This window comes from Typopeltis vanoorti, chromosome 15 (assembly GCF_054136105.1).
Source record: "Typopeltis vanoorti isolate ZY-2024b chromosome 15, IOZ_Tvanoo_1.0, whole genome shotgun sequence".
In the NCBI taxonomy this organism is placed as follows: Eukaryota; Metazoa; Arthropoda; class Arachnida; order Uropygi; family Thelyphonidae; genus Typopeltis; species Typopeltis vanoorti.
Genome location: NC_143563.1, coordinates 87,215,918 through 87,240,331, shown reverse-complemented (window position 1 = coordinate 87,240,331; position 24,414 = coordinate 87,215,918). Strand labels below are relative to the sequence as shown.

General features: G+C 36.9%; 1 pseudogene; it reads left to right on the top strand.

Annotated features, from left to right (window-relative positions):
• Nucleotides 1-24,414, top strand: part of LOC150098955 (general transcription factor II-I repeat domain-containing protein 2-like) — a 196,260-nt pseudogene that overhangs the window by 100,660 nt on the left and 71,186 nt on the right.

Below are 24,414 nucleotides of genomic sequence, written 5' to 3'. Positions count from 1 at the left end.
CTTGTAACTTCCAGGAATGGTCCCCCTTTTTTATGTTCTTTCCCCTTGTTCTACCATATGAAAATTTTAGTGTTAACCTTCAACAGCTTAAATGTCTCATTCATGTTCCCCTATTGTCTTCTGTCTACCAAACTCTGCATGCCTTCAGTCTATAATCAACATTGTACAGTCCTCATATTACTTTTGTTATGTCTCTACACCCACTAAAGTTACTTCATTCCCTTCAAATCCTAGAAACCAGATGTGATCTGATTAAAGATTTAAATAATGGGTCCACCACCCTTTTATTCTTGTGGTCCTCTTCAATACTGCAGCAATTCTCTGAGATATCTTCACAACCTTTGCAATATGTCCCCTGAACTTCAAATTTCTATCAACAGTTACTCCAAGTTACTTTGCTTCCTCCACTTCTTCCAGTATAACTCCACCGAGTGAGTATGGTGGATCCCAAACCTAATGCTGCATTTGTTTACTGACCCATGTCACAAGTCAGCATACATATTTTAATATGACAAATTATTATCAGTAATAATAAATTAAGAGTTTATAAATATACAACTCATTATCATTTAGTTACTTAAACATTTATATGTATATATATATATATATATATATACGGTTTTGTATTTCAGATTTGAAGCAAATTTTGGAAAGGAGAATGTAATACTGACTTTTAAGTGTGCTGGATTTCCAGAAGTTCAGCCTGGTCAGGTAAAGATATCAAGAAAAGGTAACAGAATGGAAGTGGTATTATGAGGATTATTATAATATTCTAGAAATTCCAAGTTATTTATCAGCTGAGGCAGCTCCATGGTCCAGCTGGGATGCAAATTCACGGGTGCAACAAGTGCTTCCAAGACAGCCAAGTCATGACATCCCAGACAAAAGTATGCTGCCAAAAATGGAAAAATGTGTTACAACTGGTGCCACAGTTGCATGATAAGAAACAGCCTTCATAATTACTCAGAGGGAAAAATATCAGCAGTATATAATGAAGAAATGAAATTATTGCCATGATGTGTTTTGTTGGTGCCCAATGAACACTGTACTCCTTATTCTGGTGCCGTGCAGCCTGGTTAGTTGCAGAAATTTTAATAAGTGCACCATTGCTCAACAGAATTTTATCTGTAAAAATAAAAACAAGGCGGGTTGGATTGTTTATAGTGAAGTACCTGTGACATAGTTCACCATGTTAAAATTACTTATTTATTTGTAATATTATTCACTGACCGCCATATTTTATTCTGGGACAGTGCTCAAACTTCAAAAAAGGGTAAAGAAAAACAGACGTGATAAGATGAAACACCTGATTGTCCTTCTCTACTAACCCTTCAAACCATAGTTTAACATGTCACCTTTCTGAGTGGTTTAAAAAAAAAAATCAATTTTTTTTTCTCTGATTGCTGCACTGTGCACCATCATTCTGAATAATCATAATTTAGCTAGGTTTCTATTTGGTATGTTTCTTATCAGAAAAAGTTGTATTAAGTATTTAGAAATATTCCTTTATTTCCACTGATGAGCTCCATGCACTGGTTACAATTCCTATAGACACCTGGTTTTACAGGCTGCATTTATGTGAGCAGCAATCAACAATGTAATGTTTCTATAAGTATCTAATATATCATTGTGTCATTTGGAGTTTGAAGCATTTTCTTCAAACGAAGATCATTCTCTAGCAGGATCTTCATTATAAGTACTGACATTTTTGTCAGCATTTCTCATGTGTTCTGCAAGATAGGCACAGTTTTATACCACGCTGTGAAGTAGTTGCTTTCTCCTGTTTTGTACATACATATATATATATATATATATATAAAAAACATTTAATTAGAAAACGTGAAGACCATCGTTAAGACTTGAAACATTTCACACTACTAGCAAAATGAACTGCTTTATATGTGATGAGATCTCAAACTGCCACTGTTACTATTTCATTATTATTTCAGATGTGTGTATGTGGACTTACGAAAATAATCTGCAGTCTGCAGTACCCATCTGTTCACAGGGTACAATATTTGTAAATATTTTTCAAGAAGATATGCAAACATTAGTATTTAAAATAGTGTGATATCGAAATGTTCTAATATCTTCAGAGATGACACATGCTTGTTGTTATTGTATTGTTAGAATTTTGTATGTAAAACTGTTGATCTTTTACACCTGTAAGTGTGTTTTAAAAAAGAGTATGGAAAATTTAGTTTAAAAGAATCTGTATAATTCCCCCCTCCCATCCAATTAGCTTTCCCCCGGTTATTTAAATATAAACTTTTTTTTAAATGAATGTGCAATAATTTTTACACACATGGAAATTAATTTTCATATATATATATATATATATATATATAAAAATAAGTGTACACATGTAAATCTAAAAAAATTATAGACAACAATTAAAATACCCATCTGCTAAATAAGAAACCTTCTAGATAATCTAATCGCAAATCATATCCCATTTGATAACATTGTTAGTTGTATGCTGAAGTGTCAAAATGCAGTTTTCAGTGACGTCAAACAAAAAATGTTGTGGGTATTTAATCATTCACTTTGAAATTAGCAGAAATATAACAGTAGTTTCTTTCTTTTGAGGTGGGGATCACAAAATTCTTTTGAAAATGCTACACTCTCCATTTTTATAACAGTGTCAGATAGGCACCAAACCTCAACAAACTGCAGCAGATAGCATTAGCAGCTATCCGTTTTAATTTGACATCAAGAAAAATAATGCTGGACGTACAGAGCATAAGCTCTTTATGCTTTCAAAAAAATACTATTTTATCTCATTACTGATATAAAACTGCTCATGCTGCAAACACATTTGTATTGTATTGTAAATAACAGACTTTGCACATAACTGACATTATCAGTTTGACTAGTTAATGAAATTGTTAATAGTGGTCCCTAAATGTGATTACATTAAAAAATACACCAATCTCTCAGAACAATATTTTTTATGGTAATTTCTGCCAGCCTAGTTGGCTGAGTGATTAGTATATCCACTCTCCAACCAACATGCTGAAGGTTCAATTCCTGCCATAGGCATGAAGGAATTTCATCACCCCACTTATTGGAGGCCTGAAGTATCTTGAACTGTGTCCAGACAAGGTAAAAAATTAATAAAGAATCAAAAAAAAATTATAAAAATTGAATGAAAATATTATGAAAGATAATGAAGTTTAACACACAATTGTTTGAAGCTCTACCCTGACAGTCTGTCAGTGGATTAACCACTGAAGTTATGTTCTTTCATGTACTCATCCACTAAATAAGCTATTTGTCAAAATGTGAAAGAGAAATTTATTATTATAATATAATATAGCACTTCTGTTCTCTTAGCACTGTCCACTATCTTGGTCAGTCACATCATCTCCAAAAGAAAGCAGTTAGATCCATGTACAGCAGTCCAGATGTCACTGTATCACAGCCTTATAAAGAGGTATAATAACCTCCTTAAGTGTACCTGTAGTGTGTTCAATATCCAAGTGATCCTATGAGCCATTTGGCCAAACTTTTGCAATATGTTCTCTAAACTTTGACTTCTTGTTCACCCTCAGACCTCTAACCTCTTCATTTTCTTGTAGTCTAGCTTATAACATTTTCATCCCAAACCATTGTATTCTTTGCCTGTTTATAATGTTAGTATTTAGATCATCTTGCAAGTTCTCTACATCACATTTATTAATTATTGCCTTTCCCAGTTTTTGCATCATCAAGAAGCGACTGTATGTTTTCCTTCATATCATTCCCTATGATTAACATACAAATTTAGTAGCAGTGATTCAAGTATAGAACCCTGTGGCACATCACTAGCTGCCTTCTTTTGGATTCAGCTCTGCCATTTACTACCATTTTGATGTCTGTCCATGAGCTACCCTCATATGAATGTCACCAGGTTCTTATCCATTCCTGTTTGCTCCAGTTTATTTACTTGAGTTCTCTTGGTATCCTGTCAAATGACTTTGCAAAGTCTAGTATTATCATCATGTAGTAATTTCTTTTATCAAACTTAACTGTCATATAATTATAGAAAGTGAGTCAATCGCCAATGTAGTTCCTATCCATCCAATACCTGAATTCTGCCTTTGATCATCATCACCCCAGATCTTCACTACCTTAATCACCACCCCTGAGATGCTGATTGGTTACTTTTGTCATGAGCTTCCCTTATACAACAGAACTATTTTGCCCTCTTTCTACTCCCTTGGGATCTTGTCAGTATTGAAACTGAACACAGCTGGATCAGAAACAGCCATTTCCCTTACACATTTCTGTAATACACAGGTGCCTATCCCATTTAATCCACTGGCATTCTTCACGTTAAAATTCTACAATATCTTAAGCATCTCCATTTCATCTGCCTCTGTCATATCTGTCAGTGTGGCTAATACAATCTCACAAAGTTATCCCTCCATAACTCAACTATTTTTCGTGTTTCTGTTATTTTCCTACCATCAGCATTCATTCAAGTCATAATAATTAATTCTCCTTTTTACTCAGCTAATTTCCTCTCATTCACTAATTTTCTCTTCCTTACCATACTTTTCACTCTTCTTGCATGTATTTCATACAATTCATGAGTCTGCTGATCACTTTTTTTATTCTTATACATATCCACAACATTTTCTTTTTTTGCAGTTCCTGCTTAATGATACAACTTATCCATTTAACTTCTATCTGAATCTGGGTATGCATTCTGATAGCGCTCTTTTGAAACACCCCTTGACCATATTCCATGCACTGCTAACATCCTTCCCTTGCAGACTGTCGTGGTTTGGCATTGCTTTAAGTTGTTCTGTAGTTGCATACTAGCACATGCTTCTTAAACAAAAAAAATTCCATTAGGCACCCTCTCTATTCAGCACTGCAATAACAAAACTCTCAAACTGTAACTCTCCTTCATCTTATGCTGCTTCAAGTAATCTATTAGCAGCTGCATAAATTCCTTCTGCCCATGTGACCCCTCTCCTTTCCATAAGAATTACACATCCTGTGCTTGTTGAACTGGTTTCTGCATGTCCTTTGCACTTCTTGCAACCAAGTATATATTTCGTCTTGTTGGCCTCTTTTGTCTTCCTGCTAAACTAATTGCAACATTTCTACAATCATCAGCAATACTCATTCCTCATTTTCTTCTCTCTCTGTCCTCCCAGAAAATACTGTATCTCTTGCATTCTATAACTACATCTTTGGTCAACCAAGTCTCGTTAATGTTTATAACCCTTAGGTCCAGATGAACTAACTGATGCAAAAAGCTCCCTTTATTCTGGATGCTTCTGTCATAGTATACATAAATTCCAGTATCTACCCATAACTACTGTTGCATCTCGTACTGACAGTTGCATTCAAATTTGAGACCTGAATAACTATATAGGCATAGGCATTTTTTTTTATCATTCTCCCATTCACTTGCCTCAAGCTTACTTGCACATGCAGAAGCCTGCATGTCCTGAGTGGTCTTAATTTCACTGACTTTGTACTACAAAACTTTCACTGAACAATACCTTCTCCAGACACCTAACATAAAATCCATGAGTCACATATTTAAGTCCCTCCAACTAAAATTCACTCTGTACAACTACAAACTGCACACCTTGCACAACATATGCATTGACTTATCTGCAAACATGGTGCTTATTTTCAGCTCACTCTTATCATACCCTATTAGCACACTTACAATCTTTGCTCTCTCTCTCTCTTTCCTCAATACAATATTAATCACCTTTCAAATCATTTGTACTTGCCATAAAAATTTCTTACTTTCCCTCTTAATCCCCAGGAAACATGATTGCATCACACTCTTATCAAGCCCCTCACTTTTCACAAAATCATGACACTTGATTTTTTCTTTTTGTTCATTCATAGTCTACTTCTCTCACACCTCTTTCTTTTTTTTTTTTTTGCTCTGTTGAACCACGAAATGTTTCTCCTGTAAATGTCCCCACATAAATGACGAAATTTCTTTCCTTTCATCTTCTTATTCATTTCATCTTCCACAATCACTTTCATGTTATCATGTATATCTTAACATGAAACACACTTTTGCTCCTTCCACTAATGCACTTAAGTCAACATTCTGAGTCACATTTTCAATCCTTTAGTCAGTGATGTTTACCATATCACATTTTTATGCATAACCTACACTTCTGGCACTCACTTTTAGAACATTTTTGATGTATTGCCTCTCTTATCTGTCACATTCTCTGCATAAAGCTTTCACAAATCCTTCAAAAGCATACATCTGACATGCACTGCAATGTAACTATCTCAGTCACATACCCTCTGTTCCCCCCCTCTATTCACAAAGATTTGCAAACTGCATTCCCTCAATCTGTCTTTATATAACACAACCCAAAGACCAGTTACCGCCTTAATCAGTCCTCTCTGGACCCTTTCCAATATGTCATGATCACCATGATACCAAATCTGTGCAACATAATCCATATCCTGATTAAGGTCTTACACAATAGAACCAGAACCTCTGCATCATTGCCATAATCTGATTAGATGACTTCACATCTTGTGCAGTGAGACCTCTGAACTTCAGATCCTTGTCCTCCACCACCACAAAGTCACTTGTCTTCTCAACGTCCTCCAGAATTTTCCCACCAAGTGTACACTTTACAACACTGAACTGACACTTTCATACTGTTGCCAACTCATACAATCCATTCAAGTCCTTCTGTAAGGTCACAAACATCTACTTGCTTCCTCATCACTTTACCCAGTTTTTCATCGTCTGTAAACAGTTGTATATCACCAATTAAACTCATCCCAATATATCATTAGTATACAAATTAAATCATACCGGTCACAAAACAGACTTCTGTGCCAGAACATAAGTGACTTTCTACTACCAGGATACTGACACCTTATTTGAGAGCCAGTTGCCTATCTAACTCACTAATCTATCATCCAATCCCATCTGTTCCAGTTTAGTCACCAACTTGTGGTGTGATATCAAAAGCTTTTGCAAAATCAAAGTATACCACTTATATGCAACTCTCTTGTGTAATACATTCTTCACTTTGTTATAGTACATAAGTAAGTTGGTAAAGCACGGCCTCCCTTTAACCAACTCATACTGTCAAGTATAGAAAATACTGCTGTCACCAATCCACTTTTGTATCCTTGCTCTCACAAACTTTGCCAATACCTTAACTACAACTCCCGACATAGAGATCGACTCGCATCAAGACCTTTGCAAAGTGGAACAATTTTACCTTCCTTCCACTCATTTGGGTCTTGTCCTGTTGCAAGACTCTTGTTAACACGTTCATTGCCGATCACGCGTTATCGCCTGGACGTCGCTAACAAGTAAAAAAAATTTGGCCACCATACAAAATTCCAATTTTCAGCTTGGCAATGAACGTGTTAAACAGGCAGACCAAGGCTGATGCTAACTCCCTGAAATATTCCCTTAAGACAGGTGGTGATATGTCATCAAGTCGTATTGCCTTATTGACATCCAGTATACTTACCTCCTCGCTTACAGTAAGTTGTCTCTCATTTCGTTCTCCACATTGAGCTTCTCATTTCACACTACGTATGAAATACCTGATGAATTATTCACTGAATACCTTAACTATGTCCTTTGCAAGAGTTGCCAATCTACCATTTTCATTCATTAACATCATCTTGTCATAATCATTCTTCTTTCTGCTTGCCACATAGCGAAAGAAGCTCCCAGGTTTTTTCTCTGATTTGCTAATTACTGCTCGTGCTACACTTTTGCTGTCCTTACCAAGTCACTTTCTAGTATACTTACCTCCTCACTCACAGTAAGTTGTCTCTCATTTCATTCTCCCCATTAAACGTGCAACTGATCATCATCATTATTCATCTTATGCTGCTTCAAAAGTGCCACCTTCTTCCAGATTTCATGCTAAAACCCCTCGTACCCTCCTTTGCATACTACTTACATATAGTTCCTTATTCCCAAATGCTATCTCTTCATTGCAATCTACACTGCCCTAATTAAAATCGCCTATAATAATCACCCTTCTCTTGTTTACTAAGCCAAGTTGCTTACACATTTTTCATCACTGTTTTCCACATTCTCTGGCCTATAGCACTATCTAACTTAGTATATCTTCTTGTCAACCACCACCTAACACCACACTGCCTCAGAACCATTGCCACTATTTCCCTCTTTCATGGCTACCTTATGTGGACATAATTCCCCTGCTATCATCATTAACACTCTCTCTCCCTTTCTTTCCTCACAAAAAACAGTGTGTACCCTTCCATTTCTATTCTCATCAGGATATCACCCTCATTCAACCACATTTCACTTATTTCAACAAATGTTTGGGTAAGGTGAAACAATTTCATCTCGGTATTTTGGATGCTCCTGACATGCAGAAATAAGACACAAGACACCTGTTAGTTGCGATTTCCCCACCACGACTCGCCTTGCCCAATCACTTTTACAACTGCTTACCTTGTATATCTCCTCAGTCTCAACTATCCCCCCCCCCCCGACACACATCCCAATCCATTCTGTTTCCATCATGCTGATTATCCCCATACATTCACATTACTACTTCCGACATTCAATCTCCCTATGCTGTGTCTCCCTCTACACCCCAGCTCCCGTACCCTGTTTCTCTCTTCCTTTTGCATTCCCCCCCCCGTCTCTCACATCACTGCTATATCCATTACCAAGTACTTCAAGTCTCGTCTATCCTGATCTTTTATTTTTGCTGATCTCTTGCATGACACACCACACTTCCTTCTAGCAACAGTTTTTCCAGTTTGCTCACTCACTCTAAAGCCATTCAAATGCCATCTGTCACTTTTGTACAAACATCTACAAACTGCACTCCTTTCTCCTCACACAGCTCTTCCATCATACCATTCATGATTCTCACACCTCAGGAACACGACAACTTTTCCTGCTATACTGTTATCTTTTGAACTCCTCAATAACCTTCTGATATCCATCCTTACATTCTCCTTATGTCCAACTAAATAATTTTTCCCACAACCACCAATGACTCTTGCTTATTTCCTCCTCACATCCAAAGCATGAATTATCTTGCTCATTCTTCCTCCTGCAAAGCAGACTTTATGAACTGTTTCATGAACCAATAATGGAAAATCCATACACTGCTATTCTCAATTCATTCATCACCTCTTTTTTCGTTTCATTCGATACGAAAAAATACTCTTTTATACTCTTTGTTTCCAATAAATGTCTAATATCACTTCACATATTCCTTATTTCTCATTTTGAACAACTCTTTCTTCAAATCTTGCATTCCAGAAATTTCACTTTGTTGCCTCTGCAGTTTCTCTCTTGTTCTGCCATACCTTTCTTCTATTTCCTCATTCTTGCTTTCTCTCACTTCCATATCACTCACTTTTGTTTCTTCATTCTTACGTTTTTACATTCCCTCAGTCTCCAATAGCTTTCATTCCATTAATCTCAAGGTCTTTTGCTCCCACATTTACACTTTCATTCATTGCCACCAATTGGTGACAGTGATCATAGGGTCTTGACTTGGGAGGTGGCTAAAGGTGTGGAATTTTCAATTAAGACAGGGTACATGTGGAATTATCAGGCTGGAAAGTATGACAAGCTTAGGAGTTTGATTGGTTCAGTGCCATGGCATGTACAACTGCAAGGACTAGAAGTTGATAGCACATGGGAGGCAGTTAAGAAGTGTTTGCATGAAGCAATGGCTGACTGTATACCTAGAGTCCGAATAATAAATCAAGTAGGGGTTAAATGGATGAATAACACCATTAAGCTTGAGCTGCAAAAAAAGAAACAACTATGGAGGGAATTTAAGGAGAAAGGTGACCGGCAGGCTCATGAACGGTATAAAGTGCAGGCCAGAAGGGTAATGAGTATGGTAAGAAAAGCAAAATAGGATTACAAAAGAACATTGGCCATGCAGGCTAAAGAGAATCCTAAACAGATCTTTAGATATGTAGCAAGTAAAAGAAAAAATGTACATGGCAGAATGATTTTAAAGAATGCCGATGGTAGGGAGGTAACTGAATCAGTTGATATAGTTGAGTTACTGAGTGAGCACTTTGCAAGTATATATCATCCAGGTGGTAACATTACAGAAACGAATAAACCAGTAGATTACACGGGAATTGTGGTGAATTAAGTGGAGGTGAGTAGTCTATTGCAAAACCTCAATGTCAATACATCTGTGGGATTGGATGGTATACCAGCTCGTGTCGTACGAGAAGCAGCTAAAGAATTGTCAGTACCCTTGACCATTTTGTTTAATTTGAGTCTCAGGTCTGGGTTAGTCCCAAGGGGGTGGAAAGAGGGGAAAATAGTTCCACTGCATAAAGGTGGTTCCAAGACTGCTGTTGTAAATTACCGACCGATTAGCATATCAGGAATCATTGTCAAGGTCTTAGAGAAATTAGCCAAGAAAAGAATACAGGATTGGATAGATGAAAATGAAATATTATATGGGGGACAACATGGTTTTGTGAAGGGTAGATCATGCCTCAGTAACTTGCTCACGCTTTATAACACAGTGACGGCTGAACTGGATAGAGGTAATGTGTTTACAGTGATACTACTGGACCTTGCCAAGGCCTTTAACAGGATACCACATGGAACCCTAATCAGTAAACTGGAACAGATGGGGATAGATACAGGGTTGGTGAGATGGATAGGAGGGTGGTTGAAGGAGAGATACCAGAGAGTAGTTTATGCAGGAGTGGAGTCTAAAAGATGGCTTGTGACTAGTGGTGTGCCGCAGGGCTCTGTTCTTGGACCACTGCTTTTCGATTTGTTCATCAATGATATAGGAAAGGATTTGAGAGGAAGTGTTCACTTGTTTGCTGATGATGCAAAGTTGGGTAGAGCAATTGTGAGTGCACAGGATGTCAAAATTTTACAGGATGATTTGAATAGTTTGGAGGACTGGGCTAGGGAAAAATGGATGTCAATTTAATGTGGCAAAGTGTAAGGTTATGCACTTTGGGGTGAAAAGAATAGCAGCAGTATATCGCATTGGTGGAACCGTACTCCAGGAGATTGATGAGGCCAGGAATTTGGGAATGTTGGTGGGGAATTGAAGTTTAGGGGGCACATTGCAAAAGTAACTAAATCAGCTCATCAAATCACCTGGCTTCTGAAAAATACTTTAACATGCAGAGACAAACAAGTTGTTGTTCCTCTGTATCGAGCCTTGATAAGACCCCATCTGAACTACCGTGCCCAGTTATGGGCACCAGGGTTTCTTAGTGATGGGGAGGAAGTGAAGAGGATCCAGAGACGAGTGACCAAGATGATAGCAGGTCTGTGGAATGAACCTTATGAGAATAGGTTGAAGATTTGTGGGTTGCAGTGATTGGACGATAGGCGAAGGAGGGGGTGATATGACTGAGACATTCAAATTACTGAAGGGTTTCTATAAGATTGATCCAGAAGATATTTTTGAAAATATGACTGGTGGTGGGAGGACTAGGGGCCATGCATGGAAGCTGGGCAAGAGCATGGTTGAGAAGGGTGTTAGAGCTAGGTTTTTTACTTGGAGAGTGGTGAATGAGTGAAGTAATCTTCCAGGGTCTGTTGCGGGTGCTACGACCGTGAGTGAGTTCAAGGCAAGGTATGATAGATACTGTGTCAATGTCAAATAGTTGTTCTTGACATGATGTTAGGGCCTCCCTCGATGAGTCTGTCGACTCCTTGGAGTTGCCCGGAACAATAATAATAATAATAATTCCTTTAGTGTGTTTTGCATTCACTTCACTGACAACTTGTAACCTAACAAAATACTGTACTTTCTACAAATCCATACTTGCTCTCATCTCCTGTTCAGCCTCTCCACAAACACATCTTTCACATAATAAAGATTTATTGTTACATAGACCATATATTTACAACGTACTTAAGCTCTTACAAATTGCCTACCGGTACAAATATGTATAATTTAAATATACGTCTTTCACATTTCACTACACATAGATGTTGCATTCACAAATCAAATCATTTTTGATTTGTGATTGAGATCTGTATGCCTTGCAATAAGAAGATCAAACGCATGGCATACAGATCTCATTCGCACCATCCATTGTGTTCTGTTCACAGCAAGATTCAAAAATTCAGTAACATATTCACAAATAGCAATTATCATTTTTGGAGCACTTTACCAACAACTACATACATTGAGGTCCTCTGATTATTATTATGCTATCATATCCAAATATTATAAAGCCAGATATAAGCAATTTTCAATTAGTACATTTCACAGCACACAAATTTTATTTGGTAGCAGAATAAATATGCACCAATGCATAAAAACTGAAATATTTGGATGATTTATGAATGTTAGTTTACCTAATACTTGGAAAAAAACATTTTTCCAACTAGTACACCAACAGCTGCATAATACATTGACTTTTGTTAGAGGGATAACTTTGTAAGCATGGGAAGCTTAAAAAAAGTAGTTCTTCACACCTTTAATGAGATTCAAACCTAGGTATTTCAACCAACTTTATATATGTATTTTAAAATTAATCCACTAGACTGCAAACTGCATCTTTTCAACGTTTTTTTATACTCAACATACCAGAGACCACCTTATTAATCACCTTTGGGCCCTTTCCAATATCTCTTCATTCTTTTGAAAACCAGTGACGACCATATCTGTGTGCAATAGTTCATATATGGCCTAATCAAGGCCTTATACAATGGAACCAGAATCTCCTACAAGTCAATGTCCTCCTCATCATTGCCAGAATTCATTGTGCTGTCCTCACAAATTTAGCAATGTGTCCTCTAAATTTTCCATTTCTATTATTATAGTTGAAACAATAAACTGGTATTGTAATTTTTCCAACTAGAAAACAAAATGCTGTTGGCAACATTTTGAATGGTTCAGAATAGTTCAGTCAGCGAGTTCACACTTTGCGAGGGTCTGTCATCCAGGTGAGGACGTGAGTAGAGGTTGATGACTTGGAAATATATTTAGGATATTGCTGAATCTCAGTGCAGATATAGTTATGGAATTAAACAGGATATTAGCTTACATATTATGAGAATGTACAGAGGAGTGGGCGTGGCCTCTGATGGAGCTTCTTATTTTAAGTCTCAGCTCTGGTAAAGTCCTAAAAAAGTGGAAGGAGTGGGGGGGGGGGCAAAATAGTTCCATTGAATAATGTAAGCTCCAAAACTGTGGTAAGATCTTGGGAGTAGTGGTAAATGCATTAGAAAAAATTAGTCATTAATAGAATTCAGGAATTGATGGAAGAACATGAAGTTCATTATAGTTGGATAAAGGGAATAACTACCTGGCAATACTACTGGATTTTGTGAAGGTGTTTGACAGGATACCAAATGGAAGTCTGTTATGCAAACTGAAACAAATGGAGAGTGATATAAAGCTAGTGATTTGGATGAAGGTAGTCAATGGACAAGTGTAAAAATAGTAGCGTAGTGAGGAGAAAGAATCTTGGAGAAAGCACATGATGTGTGGTGTACTGTGAGACTCTGAGCTTGGACCACACTGTTTAATTTGTATATAAAAGATATAGAAAATGAAATGAAGGAAAATATTCAGTTGTTTGGTAATTATGCAAAGCTTGGTAACATAATATAACATTTTATAACAGAGTGACATTTATGGAAGTTTTTTCACTTGGCTATGCTATCAATTATATATTGGGTTTTACCCTTTATCCAAGTGTTAGCAAACAAAGTTTTTTATTATTATTATTATTCAGGCCTCCATGGAGTCAAAAGACTCATCGTGGGAGGTCTTTCCTAAGAACATAAAGTCTGTCAAGACTCATCGAGGAGAAGTCCCCCCCCCCCCACTAAGAAACACAAAGTCTATCATACCACTCCTTAAACTCATAAACGTTCTCGCTCTCACCACTCCATCAGACAATGCATTCCATGGTTCAACCACCTTCCATGTAAAGAAACCACTTTTTGCGCCTGAAGTACTTTCAGGACTGGGACAACTTGCGGTGAAGGTGGTATAAGTTCTCATGAGGACCACACTGTTTAATTTGTATATAAAAGATATAGGAAATGAAATGAAGGAAAATATTCAGTTGTTTGGTAATTATGCAAAACTTGGTAACATAATATGAAGGATAGGTTGTGCATTAGTAATTTACTAACATTTTATAACAGAGTGACATTTATGGAAGTTTTTTCACTTGGCTATGCTATTAATTATATATTGGGTTTTATCCAAGTGTTAGCAAACAAAGTTTACGCCTGAAGTACTTTCAGGACTGGAGCAACTCGTGGTAAAAGTTCTCATGAGAACTTATACCAAGGATAAAACCCAATATATAATTAGAGTGACATTTAGTTGGATAAAGAGAATAACTACCTGACAATATCTGATAGGATGCAGTTACAGGCCAGGGAATGTAAAGATTACTGATTGCAAAATGTTTAGGCAAATTGGTTGGGCATGTAAAAAGTAAGTGATCGTAGTGAGAGACTTTAATTACAGGGACGTAGAATGAAGGAGGATATATAGTATACAGGAACAAGGAGAGTGAGTTTGTTGAATTTCTTAAGCAACATGTGACTGAAACAACTAGAGGCTTTAGTGTTCTGGATTTGGTGATAACTTTACAAGATGTAGTTGTTAATGAGCTGTTGACGCTGCTGCCAGTTGGTGAGAGTGATAGTGAGGTACTTGTTCAGGAAGTGGTGAAACAAGAAAAGGTTATTGCCAAAAAACAGATATATGTGGAAGTATAAGGTGTGTGATTATGGAAAGCTCTGTAGTCAACTAGCATCAATATATTGGTTAGATGAACTGTGAAGAAAATATGTTGACAGAGCATTTTTTGATGAGATGAGTGGTGGAGAGGTTCCAGAGATAAGTAACCATGATGGTGAGTGGTCTGTCTGTCTATAATGATAGGTTAAGGATTTTTGGAGTGCAAAAGTTGGTTGATAAGTGGAAAAGAGGTAATGTGAAAGAAATGCTTACGTTACTAAAAGGGCTTTACAGAATTGATGCAGAGGAAATATTTCAGTACTTGGCTACAGGCAGCAAAACTAGGCACCAGCCTTGAAACTTGAGTAAGAATGTGGTTAGTAACAGTGCAAGGACTAGATTTTTTTTGCTTTAAGAGTGGTGAATGAGTTGCCTTAATCTGTTGTAAACGATTTATTGGTTAATTCATTCAAGGAGAGTCACTGTAGATCTTGTGAGTCTTCCATGATGAGTTTTCAGACTCATGGAGATTACCATGCAATCATGAATATCAACAGTAATTGATTTTCCCACTTGTTCATCCACATTTCCAGTATATTCAGATTCTCCTGAAGAATCACTACATCAATACCATTTCTAATAATTCTCCCTAACTCATCATTGCAAACAACTGCACATCTCCTCGTCTCAATCCATTCATCCATTCAATCTCAATCCATGCAGCCATCCTCTCACTGACCAAATAATAATAATAAAAGAGCTGCATGGGGATTTAGGATTTTCACCAGGCGGCCAGTGTACAACAATTATACAACAGTATGGGCTGAAGCAAGATAAGATAATTTTATATTTATTATATGACAATATTGTATATTTTTAGATTGAGTGTTGTGTGATAGTTGTAGATCTTGTGAGTCTTCCATGATGAGTTTTCAGACTCATGGAGGTTACCATGCAATCATGAATATCAACAGTAATTGATTTTCCCACTTGTTCATCCACATTTCCAGTATATTCAGATTCTCGTGAAGAATCACTACATCAATACCATTTCTAATAATTCTCCCTAACTCATCATTGCAAACAACTGCACATCTCCTCGTCTCAATCCATTCACAATAATTTTATTAACATAAAGATTGAATAATGATGGCTATACTATAGGACCTTGTGAGCCCTAATTGCTACCTTTCTCTTCCTTAATACTGAATAGTCTTGATCTTCAAATTCAGTGTTATATTTCTTCTTTCTAACTACCTGCTCATATACCAGAGATTGAACAACCTGTTATGGATGAGATTATCATTAAAAAAAAGCAGCCATCCTCTCACTGACCAAATAATAATAAAAGAGCTGCATGGGGATTTAGGATTTTCACCAGGTGGCCAGTGTACAACAATTATACAACAGTATGGGCTGCAGCAAGATAAGATAATTTTATATTTATTATATGACAATATTGTATAATTTTTAGATTGAGTGTTGTGTGAGATTTGTGGTTGGAACATGGTGGTGGTGGGTTAAAATTTTAGGCAGTATTATTTTAAATTCTACGTTGCTTGTTAATGCTCTGGAACAAAATGTCAGTGAAAGGGAGATCATTCCGTAGGTCAGCACAAAAGACAAATAAATTGAATAGCATGGTTCATACGGTGCTGTGAGTGCAATATATATGCATGGAAAGAAGTGGCAGATATTTATGCAGAGTGGTTGAATAAGAAAGAGGGGTGAGGAAGCACTCACAGCCACCTCTGGCAACCAATTCACCACCTGTCCAAACATCCTTGCTAACCACACTCTTAAACAATTTCCACTGGTGATCCCTTGTTCTCTTCTTTCTTGCAATGTAAAAAAAAAAGTCTTCAGTATCAATCTTATAAAACATGTTTAATAACTTAAGTGCTTCTATTACGTCTCTTCTTTTTTGTCTATCAGCTAATTTTGGAAGCCTACAGATCATCAATGTATTCTCATGTGGAGCATTCCCTAGACCTGCCACAATCTTTTGTCACTCACTTTTGGATCCTTTCCACCATATCTTCATCCCACATGATAATTTGGAAACAATAACCTCTCTATCCCTACTTGTTATTTTTCAACAACCATGAAATCTGAAATTTTGTTGGCCTGGTTGGTTGAGTGGTTAGCATAACGGCTCTCCAGCAGAGGCTGCAGGGTTTGAATCCCACCAAGAGCATGGATGTTTTTGATTGTCCTACTAAACAATTACCATGTGTACTGCTGTGACTTGTGTCCTGGTGCAGTATGACCTTGGATGTCTTTGCACCATAAAAAAAATCAAATCTAAACATCAACTCCCTGTCCAAAATCATCCTTAAGTCCTGGACCTCATCAGTTTCCTGCAGCTCACTTCTATCAATATAATACACTTGTGATCTCTTCCCAGAGTGCATCACCTTCCACTTTTTAATATGGCCAAGTGTAAAGGTGATGCACTTTGGCAATGCTGCAGAGGATACTTTACACTTGGCCATATTAAACTGATAGCCATTTACCTTCACCCATACTCACCCATACTGCTAGTCTATTTATGTCTTCCTGCAGGATCTCTGCATCACCTTCATTTATCATTGCTCTTCCCAATTTAGCATCATCAGAAAACAACTGAATATTTCCTGTCAAATCATTTCCTATATCATTGATATAAAAATCAACAACAGAGTTGGTTGACCAAGTACTGAGTCCTGTAGTACACCACTGGTCACCTGCCTTCTCCTGTACTCAACTCTTCCAGAAACCACTTTGATATCTATCTGCTAGCCATCCTCTAATTCACATCACCGGATTTATATCCATCCCCATTTGCTCCAATTTATGCAACTGAGTTCTGTGTAGAATCTTGTCAAATGCCTTTGCAAATAGCAATATCACTCAGTAACCATTTTGCTTATCCAACTCCATTGTCACTTTATTATAAAAAGTAAGCAAATTACTAAGACAAGATATATCAATAACAAAACCCATGTTGTCCATTAGAGTATCAAATTCCTATACATCTAGTCATGAATTATGTCTTTCTCCAATACCTTAACCAGCACTACTGAGATGCTTATTGAACTATTATTTGCTACTTCTGTCTTGAAGCCTCCTTTATGTAGTGGAAAGAGGACAAAATAACAGACTATTTTGCACTCTTTCCACTATGCCCATGAAAGGGCAAAAATGGTGGCATTGGTTTTGAGATAGAGGTGAACAGAAAGAAATACTTAGTCAGATGTTGCTTATAGACCTGGTAATGTGCAGAGCAGTGACCCTGAAATGTATAGGCAAACTATCCATGCAAATATGAAAAAGAGTGATCATTGTGGATGAATTTTATTATGGCAATATAGATTGCTATGACAAGATAGCAACTAGAAGTAAGGAAACTTAATTTCTTGAGTTTTTGAGGAACAACTGCTTCCAGTAGCATATAATAAAGGGCATATAAGTATCGAGGATCTTGGATTTTATCATCTCATCACAGGAGATGTCATTATAAATAAGGTGCAAAATTTTTTCCTCGGGTTGGTGAGAGTACCATGAAGTGATCACTTGCATTTTTTTTTTAAATCAGCCATATGAGAACTTGTGAGGAAAGGATATATGTAGAACTAAAAGGCTGGTGATTATGAAAAGCTCAGGAGACAGATGTAACTGTAGAATGGAATGAAGAGTTGGGTGAAAAGAAGATTAATGCTACTTGAGTGCTTTCAAGAACTCGAGTAGCAACAATGTCTAAATGTATTCCAAGAGCCAGAAGGTTAAATATAATAGGTGAAACAGATGAATTCAGAGCATGCAGTAGAGAGGAAGCAGGCAACATATGATGAGTGCTAATAATCATTTACAAGAAGAATGCAAAGAGCAAGCAAGGAGGGTGACTCAGTTGGTAAAGGTAGCAAAAATGCAGTACGAGTAGCAGTCTAGCTAATGAACCATAAAAAGCGCACACACACACACACACACACACACACATGGAGTTCTTTCAATATGTAGCCAGCAGAAAAAAAGAATGATTATGGTAGGATGACACTGATGGAAGAAAATGGTATAAGGATAACTGCTGCAGAGGATATAATTGAGATATTAAATGAGCAGTTCATAAAAGTATTTCATCCTTGTGAATGTGACAGCATGCAGAGTTTGAAAGCAGTGAAAAAAGAGAGGAGGAGTGTGAATGAACAAGAAGTATATGTGCAGTTGAGTAAACTTGATGTTAATAAGGCTGAGACTTGATGATATACCACCACTTATTTTGAGGGAATGTACCAGTCCACTGAGATTTGCCTTGACAGAGTTGTTTAATGTAACACTGGGTCAAGATCCAAAGGAGTAGAAGGAAGGCAAAATTAAGCCACTTCATATGGAAAGTGACAGAATTCTGGCAATGATACCTAGGACACTGACTTGTAGAAGTAAGAAGATTCTGGTTCCATTGTATAATGCCTTTAGATCACATATGAACTACTGTGCACAGATTTGGTTACCTAGTTTTCAAAGAAAGGGTCCAGCCAACTAAGTTGTCTTAACAATAAGTTGGTTTCTGGTCTCTGGAATGTTGAGTATGAAGAAAGGTTGAAAAGATGCAATTTACAGTCTAGTGGATAGGAGGAGGGGTGATATGATAGTGATGTACAAGTTGGTAAAAGATTATTATCAAATTAATGTTGAAGTGTTTTTTTATAAAATGCGGGAGAAAAAGATGTCATACGAGCAAGAAGAAAGTTTTTTTGGTGAGTGGTGAATGGCTGAAATGCATTGCTTGGTGTGGTGTCTGCAGAGATTGTGAATGTATTTAAGGCACAGTATGATAACCTGTGTGTATGACAGAGGGACCTCCCACAATGAATCTTTTACTCCATGGAGGTCTGAGGATAATAATAATTTTCCTGGTACAATCCTCTCATATTCCCTTTCTTTAGTATACCACTGTTTGAACTTTATATTCTTACTTTTTTTTTCTCTCCTATACCTCATAATATCCCATAGTCACCCATTGTACTCTAAACCTTCATCCTTCTAATACTAGGTATACGGTTTTTCACAGCTGTTGTTAAATATTTCTTAACTCCCAAGCACTACTGGTCTCTTTTCTTTTACTTCTAGTTCTTTCTTGTAGATTAATTTATGTTTACCCTTTACCCTTACCCTTTACATGTTCTACCCTTCACAAAGCATGGCTTTGTGAAGGGGAGATCATGCCTCAGTAACTTGCTCAAGTTTTATAACAAGGTGACGGCTGAACTGGATAAGGGTAATGGGTTTACAGTGATACTGCTGGACCTGGCAAAGGCGTTTGACAGGATACCACATGGAATTCTAATCCGTAAACTACAACATATGGGAATGCATATAGGGTTGGTGAGATGGAGAGATATCAAAGAGTAGTTTATTCAGGAGTAGAGTCCAAAAGATGGCCTGTGACTAGTGGTGTGCCACAGGGTTCTGTTCTTGGACCATTGCTGTTTAATTTGTTCATTAACGATATAGGGAAGGATCTAAGAGGAACAGTTCATTTGTTCGCTGATGATGCAAAGTTGGATAGGGCGATAGTGAATGCAGAAGATGTCAAAATCTTGCAGGACAACTTGGATAGATTGGAGTTCTGGGCTAAGGAGAATGGATGTCAATTTAATGTGCCAAAATGTAAGGTTATGCATTTTGGGGTGAAAAGATTAGCAGCAGTATACCACATTGGTGGAAGTGTACTCCAGGAGATTGATGAGGCCAGGGATTTGGGAGTGTTGATGGATAGGGAGATGAAGTTTAGGGGGCACATTGCAAAAGTAGCTAAATCAGCTCATCAACTCACTTGGTTGTTGAAAAATACCTTGATGCGCAGAGACAAGCAAGTTATTGTACCTATGTACCGAGCCTTGATAAGACCTCATCTCGACTACTGTGTCCAGATTTGGTCACCTAGGTTCCTTCTTGATGGGGAGGAGGTGGAGAGGATCCAGAGGCTAGTGACTAAGATGATAGTGGGTCTATGGAATGAACCATATGAGAACAGGTTGAAGATTTGTGGGTTGCAGAAATTAGTTGATAGGCGGAAAAGGGGAGATATGATTGAGACATTCAAATTGCTAAAGGGTTTCTATAGGATTAATTCAGAGGATATTTTTGAGATCAGGACTGGTGGTGGGATAACTAGGGGATACCTATGGAAGCTGGGCAAGAGTGTTGTTAGCAGGGGTGTTAGAGCTGGGTTCTTTACTTTTAGAGTGGTAAATGAGTGGAATAAGCTGCCAGAGTCTGTTGTGGGTGCTATGACGGTGAGCGAGTTCAAGACAAGGTAAGATAGATAGAATGTCGTATAGTTGTGTGGACATGATGTTTAGGGCCTCCCTTGATGAGTCTAAGGACTCCCTGGAGTTGCCCGTAATAATAATAATAATGTTGGTGATACATAACTTTCAATTTTTAGGGAAAGATAATGTATACTGTTATATTAATTAAAGAACTTTAAGATGCCACCTAGTGGGATAAATTGGATAGTAGTCTAGCCCACTAGGTGGCAGCTTTTAGGACTCTAAGACTGACTTCAGTTGTTGTCTTCAACCATATTTGTTCAGTGTTAGTGCCTGCGTGCAGATATCATTAATTTTATGTTCCCTGAAGATGGTAATGTAACATTACCGATATATAGGAAGTATTAATTAAAGTTTTTTAATTAATTTAATTAAAATAACAGTATACGTTGTCTTTCCCTAAAAATTGACAGTTCTAGTTCTTTCATCCACATTATAGTTTAATGCTCTCATCTGAGAGTGATCATGTAGTATTGAGTTGGTTGGCAAGCAGGCATTAGAAAGTTCAAAGAAGAGAGGAATTAATGTGGAATAAGCAGATGAGTAGACTAGCTCAGAAGAGAGCAGAGATAATATCTTATTCACAGTGACATCCTCCAATCCTATGATCAAACCAAATCTCTTGATCCTTGTGTTTCCTTCACCATTTACTGCCTGAGATAACTGTCTCTCAAGAATTCCTCAAAGTATTTGTTTTATTATTATTTAATAGCCAAATCCTCTTTTCCTATATGGCACTAAACATTAAAATCTCACATAATAGCTACCTGCTTTGCACTACATAATCAAATTTTCCAAAACATTTTACACTTATCATCTGTTGTTTCCCATCTTATATCAATACCAGAATAATGTTTTGTAATGCCCTCACCATTTCCCTTTTGATTCTCAACTTCAGGTTGGGCATAGCATCTCCTATCACAACATAAATCTTTCTCATCCTCCTGAAATATATTCGACCCTTCAACTTCTATTCCTTTAAGATATTGCCTTCTCTCAACCATGTTTCACTAACATCTGGGGCATTTGAGTACAGGTTACAAACTTGTCTCCCTCCCTTATTTCTAATGCTCTTAGTTTGTATAGAGACACAGCCGTGCACTGCCAATATTTCTCTTCTTCCATATATCTATTACTATTCTGATCATCCTCCTGTTACACAAGCTAATATGTAATGAAATAAAAAATCCAAAAGAAATACTGGTGAAAAATAAAATGTAAACATTAAAAAAAATATTAATCTCTCTCTCTCTATCTATCAAGAAATAAATAAATAAAAAGAATGAAGAAAATAAATGAAAAAAAAAAAAAGTAAATCTAGGTCTGCTTCTATATCTAACTTACACAAAAAAGAATTCATTTTGTTTCAAACACTAAGTGCTGTCATGGAATAAACAAAGTTTTAAGTATAGTGAATTTATTATCGATGCATGTTTAATACAATAATCCCGTTTTCTTAAAAAAAGTATAAACACACCAACATTTAGTTCTTATATATTGCATTAACAATGGTATAGATAGTGCTATACCACAAAAAGACCAGAGGTTCCTAGTTATATTATTGTTGCATGTATAGCGCAGGTAATTATTATTAACATATGGAGTCAGTGGACTTGCTGCAAGAGATTTCACTCAACCAGAAATATATAGCGATCCCTCAATTATCCAACCATGGTGGGAAAACAATTTCCCAGTTTTTAAAGGTACATGGCATTTTCCTCATCAATCGCTCTTGTCATGTTATTATAAATGGCAATCATATTACTCAAGCAAGAACACTCCTTAACAAATAAATGTTGACTCTCACAGATAACATTATCCTCATATTCCCAATGCTGTATATGGTCCCTCACTAATTTTTCCAAGATCTTAACAATTACTGATGAAACACAAACTGGTTTACAATTTGACACTTCCCATCTGCTGCCTCCCTTATGCAATGGCACTATCTTACCTTCCTTCCATTCCTTGGGCACCTTTCTAGTAGCAAGACTTTCATTGAAACTGACAAACATAAGGAAGTATCTGTTGTACCACTATACAGAGTCCTGATTAGACACACTGCATTACTCTATGCAAATCTGGTTTTTATTGCGATGAGTAAACTCAAAGGAGAGGGCTCAGAAATGAATAAGGCAATAACAGGACTCTAAAACGTTGACTATGGTGAAAGGTTAAGGATATGAAAATTGTAGAGTTGAGTGCATAGGCAGAGAAGAGGAGAATGAAGCTAGTAACAATACGTTGTCTGGCCAGCTTGCCTATTTTGAAAAATAAGAAATCCAAGTTTACATGGAGGGGGGGGGGATTGTACTACTTCTAAGAGGTGTGCATCCTCAGTTAAAAGTGCTTTTAAAAAGTTCTGCATGACTAGATGGGATTCAAACTTTGGTCTTGCTAACTGAAAGGCAAATGTTGCATTTATTATTATACCTGCGGAATATATTAATCTTTTTTTTTTTCATAAAATATGCAAGCAAATTACTAAATGAACACTTCCATAGACCTATCTTTCAAGCCATCCAGTATCTCCTACCAGTCTCTCTAATACCTTAACCACAATTCCAGATTTACAGAGTGTAGTACATAAGTGGAACCATCTGTCTCAGTATCATTCTCATGCAGTAGCACAATTTCATCTTCAATTCCTTGCACATATTCCCTATTGCAAGACTTACGTTAATCAACCAGGTCAAGTTCTCAGTCGATGCATTTGCACTCTCTAAAATATTTGATAGTGTGTCAACCCACCGTACAACCTTCTTAATATCTAGCCACCTCAACTGTTATATATCTGGTTCATACACTTCTAAACCATCTAGTATTCACTTCTCTTTCTGGGATTAGCACCACATCATTTTCACTAACATGAAATACACTAACAAAGTAGTCATTAAATTATTCCAGTATTGATCTCCTATAATCATTCTTCCTTTTGCTTGCCAATGCAATGAAAGTACTTTCTTGGATTTGCTTTGTCCTAATTGGCTAATCCTCTTGTAATGCTTTTTTCTTTCATCATGATATTTTTCACTTCTTTAGCCTACACATTGTAGTTCCTCATGCATCTGACCTGCAATTTTCAACATGCTTTTCTACTTCTGTTCTACGACATAGTTTTCCACCAGACTTTTATAGTATACCCCGTTATATTTTCCTCTGAAATATATTAACCAATTCTGCTCTGTCAACATTTAACCTTCACAATGCAGCTCATCATATTGATCTCACTGTTAACCATTCTTATCCACGGAACTATAAGGCGAGTTATTATAGAAAACATTAGGATCACCAGATTTTTTAAACGACATATTAGTGTGCGTGTTTCATATTATTATTATTACCCCAAGACCTCATGGAATCAAAGACACATCTGGGAGGTCCTTTTACCACACACACACATTTCATCATACCGTGTCTTAAACACACTCAAA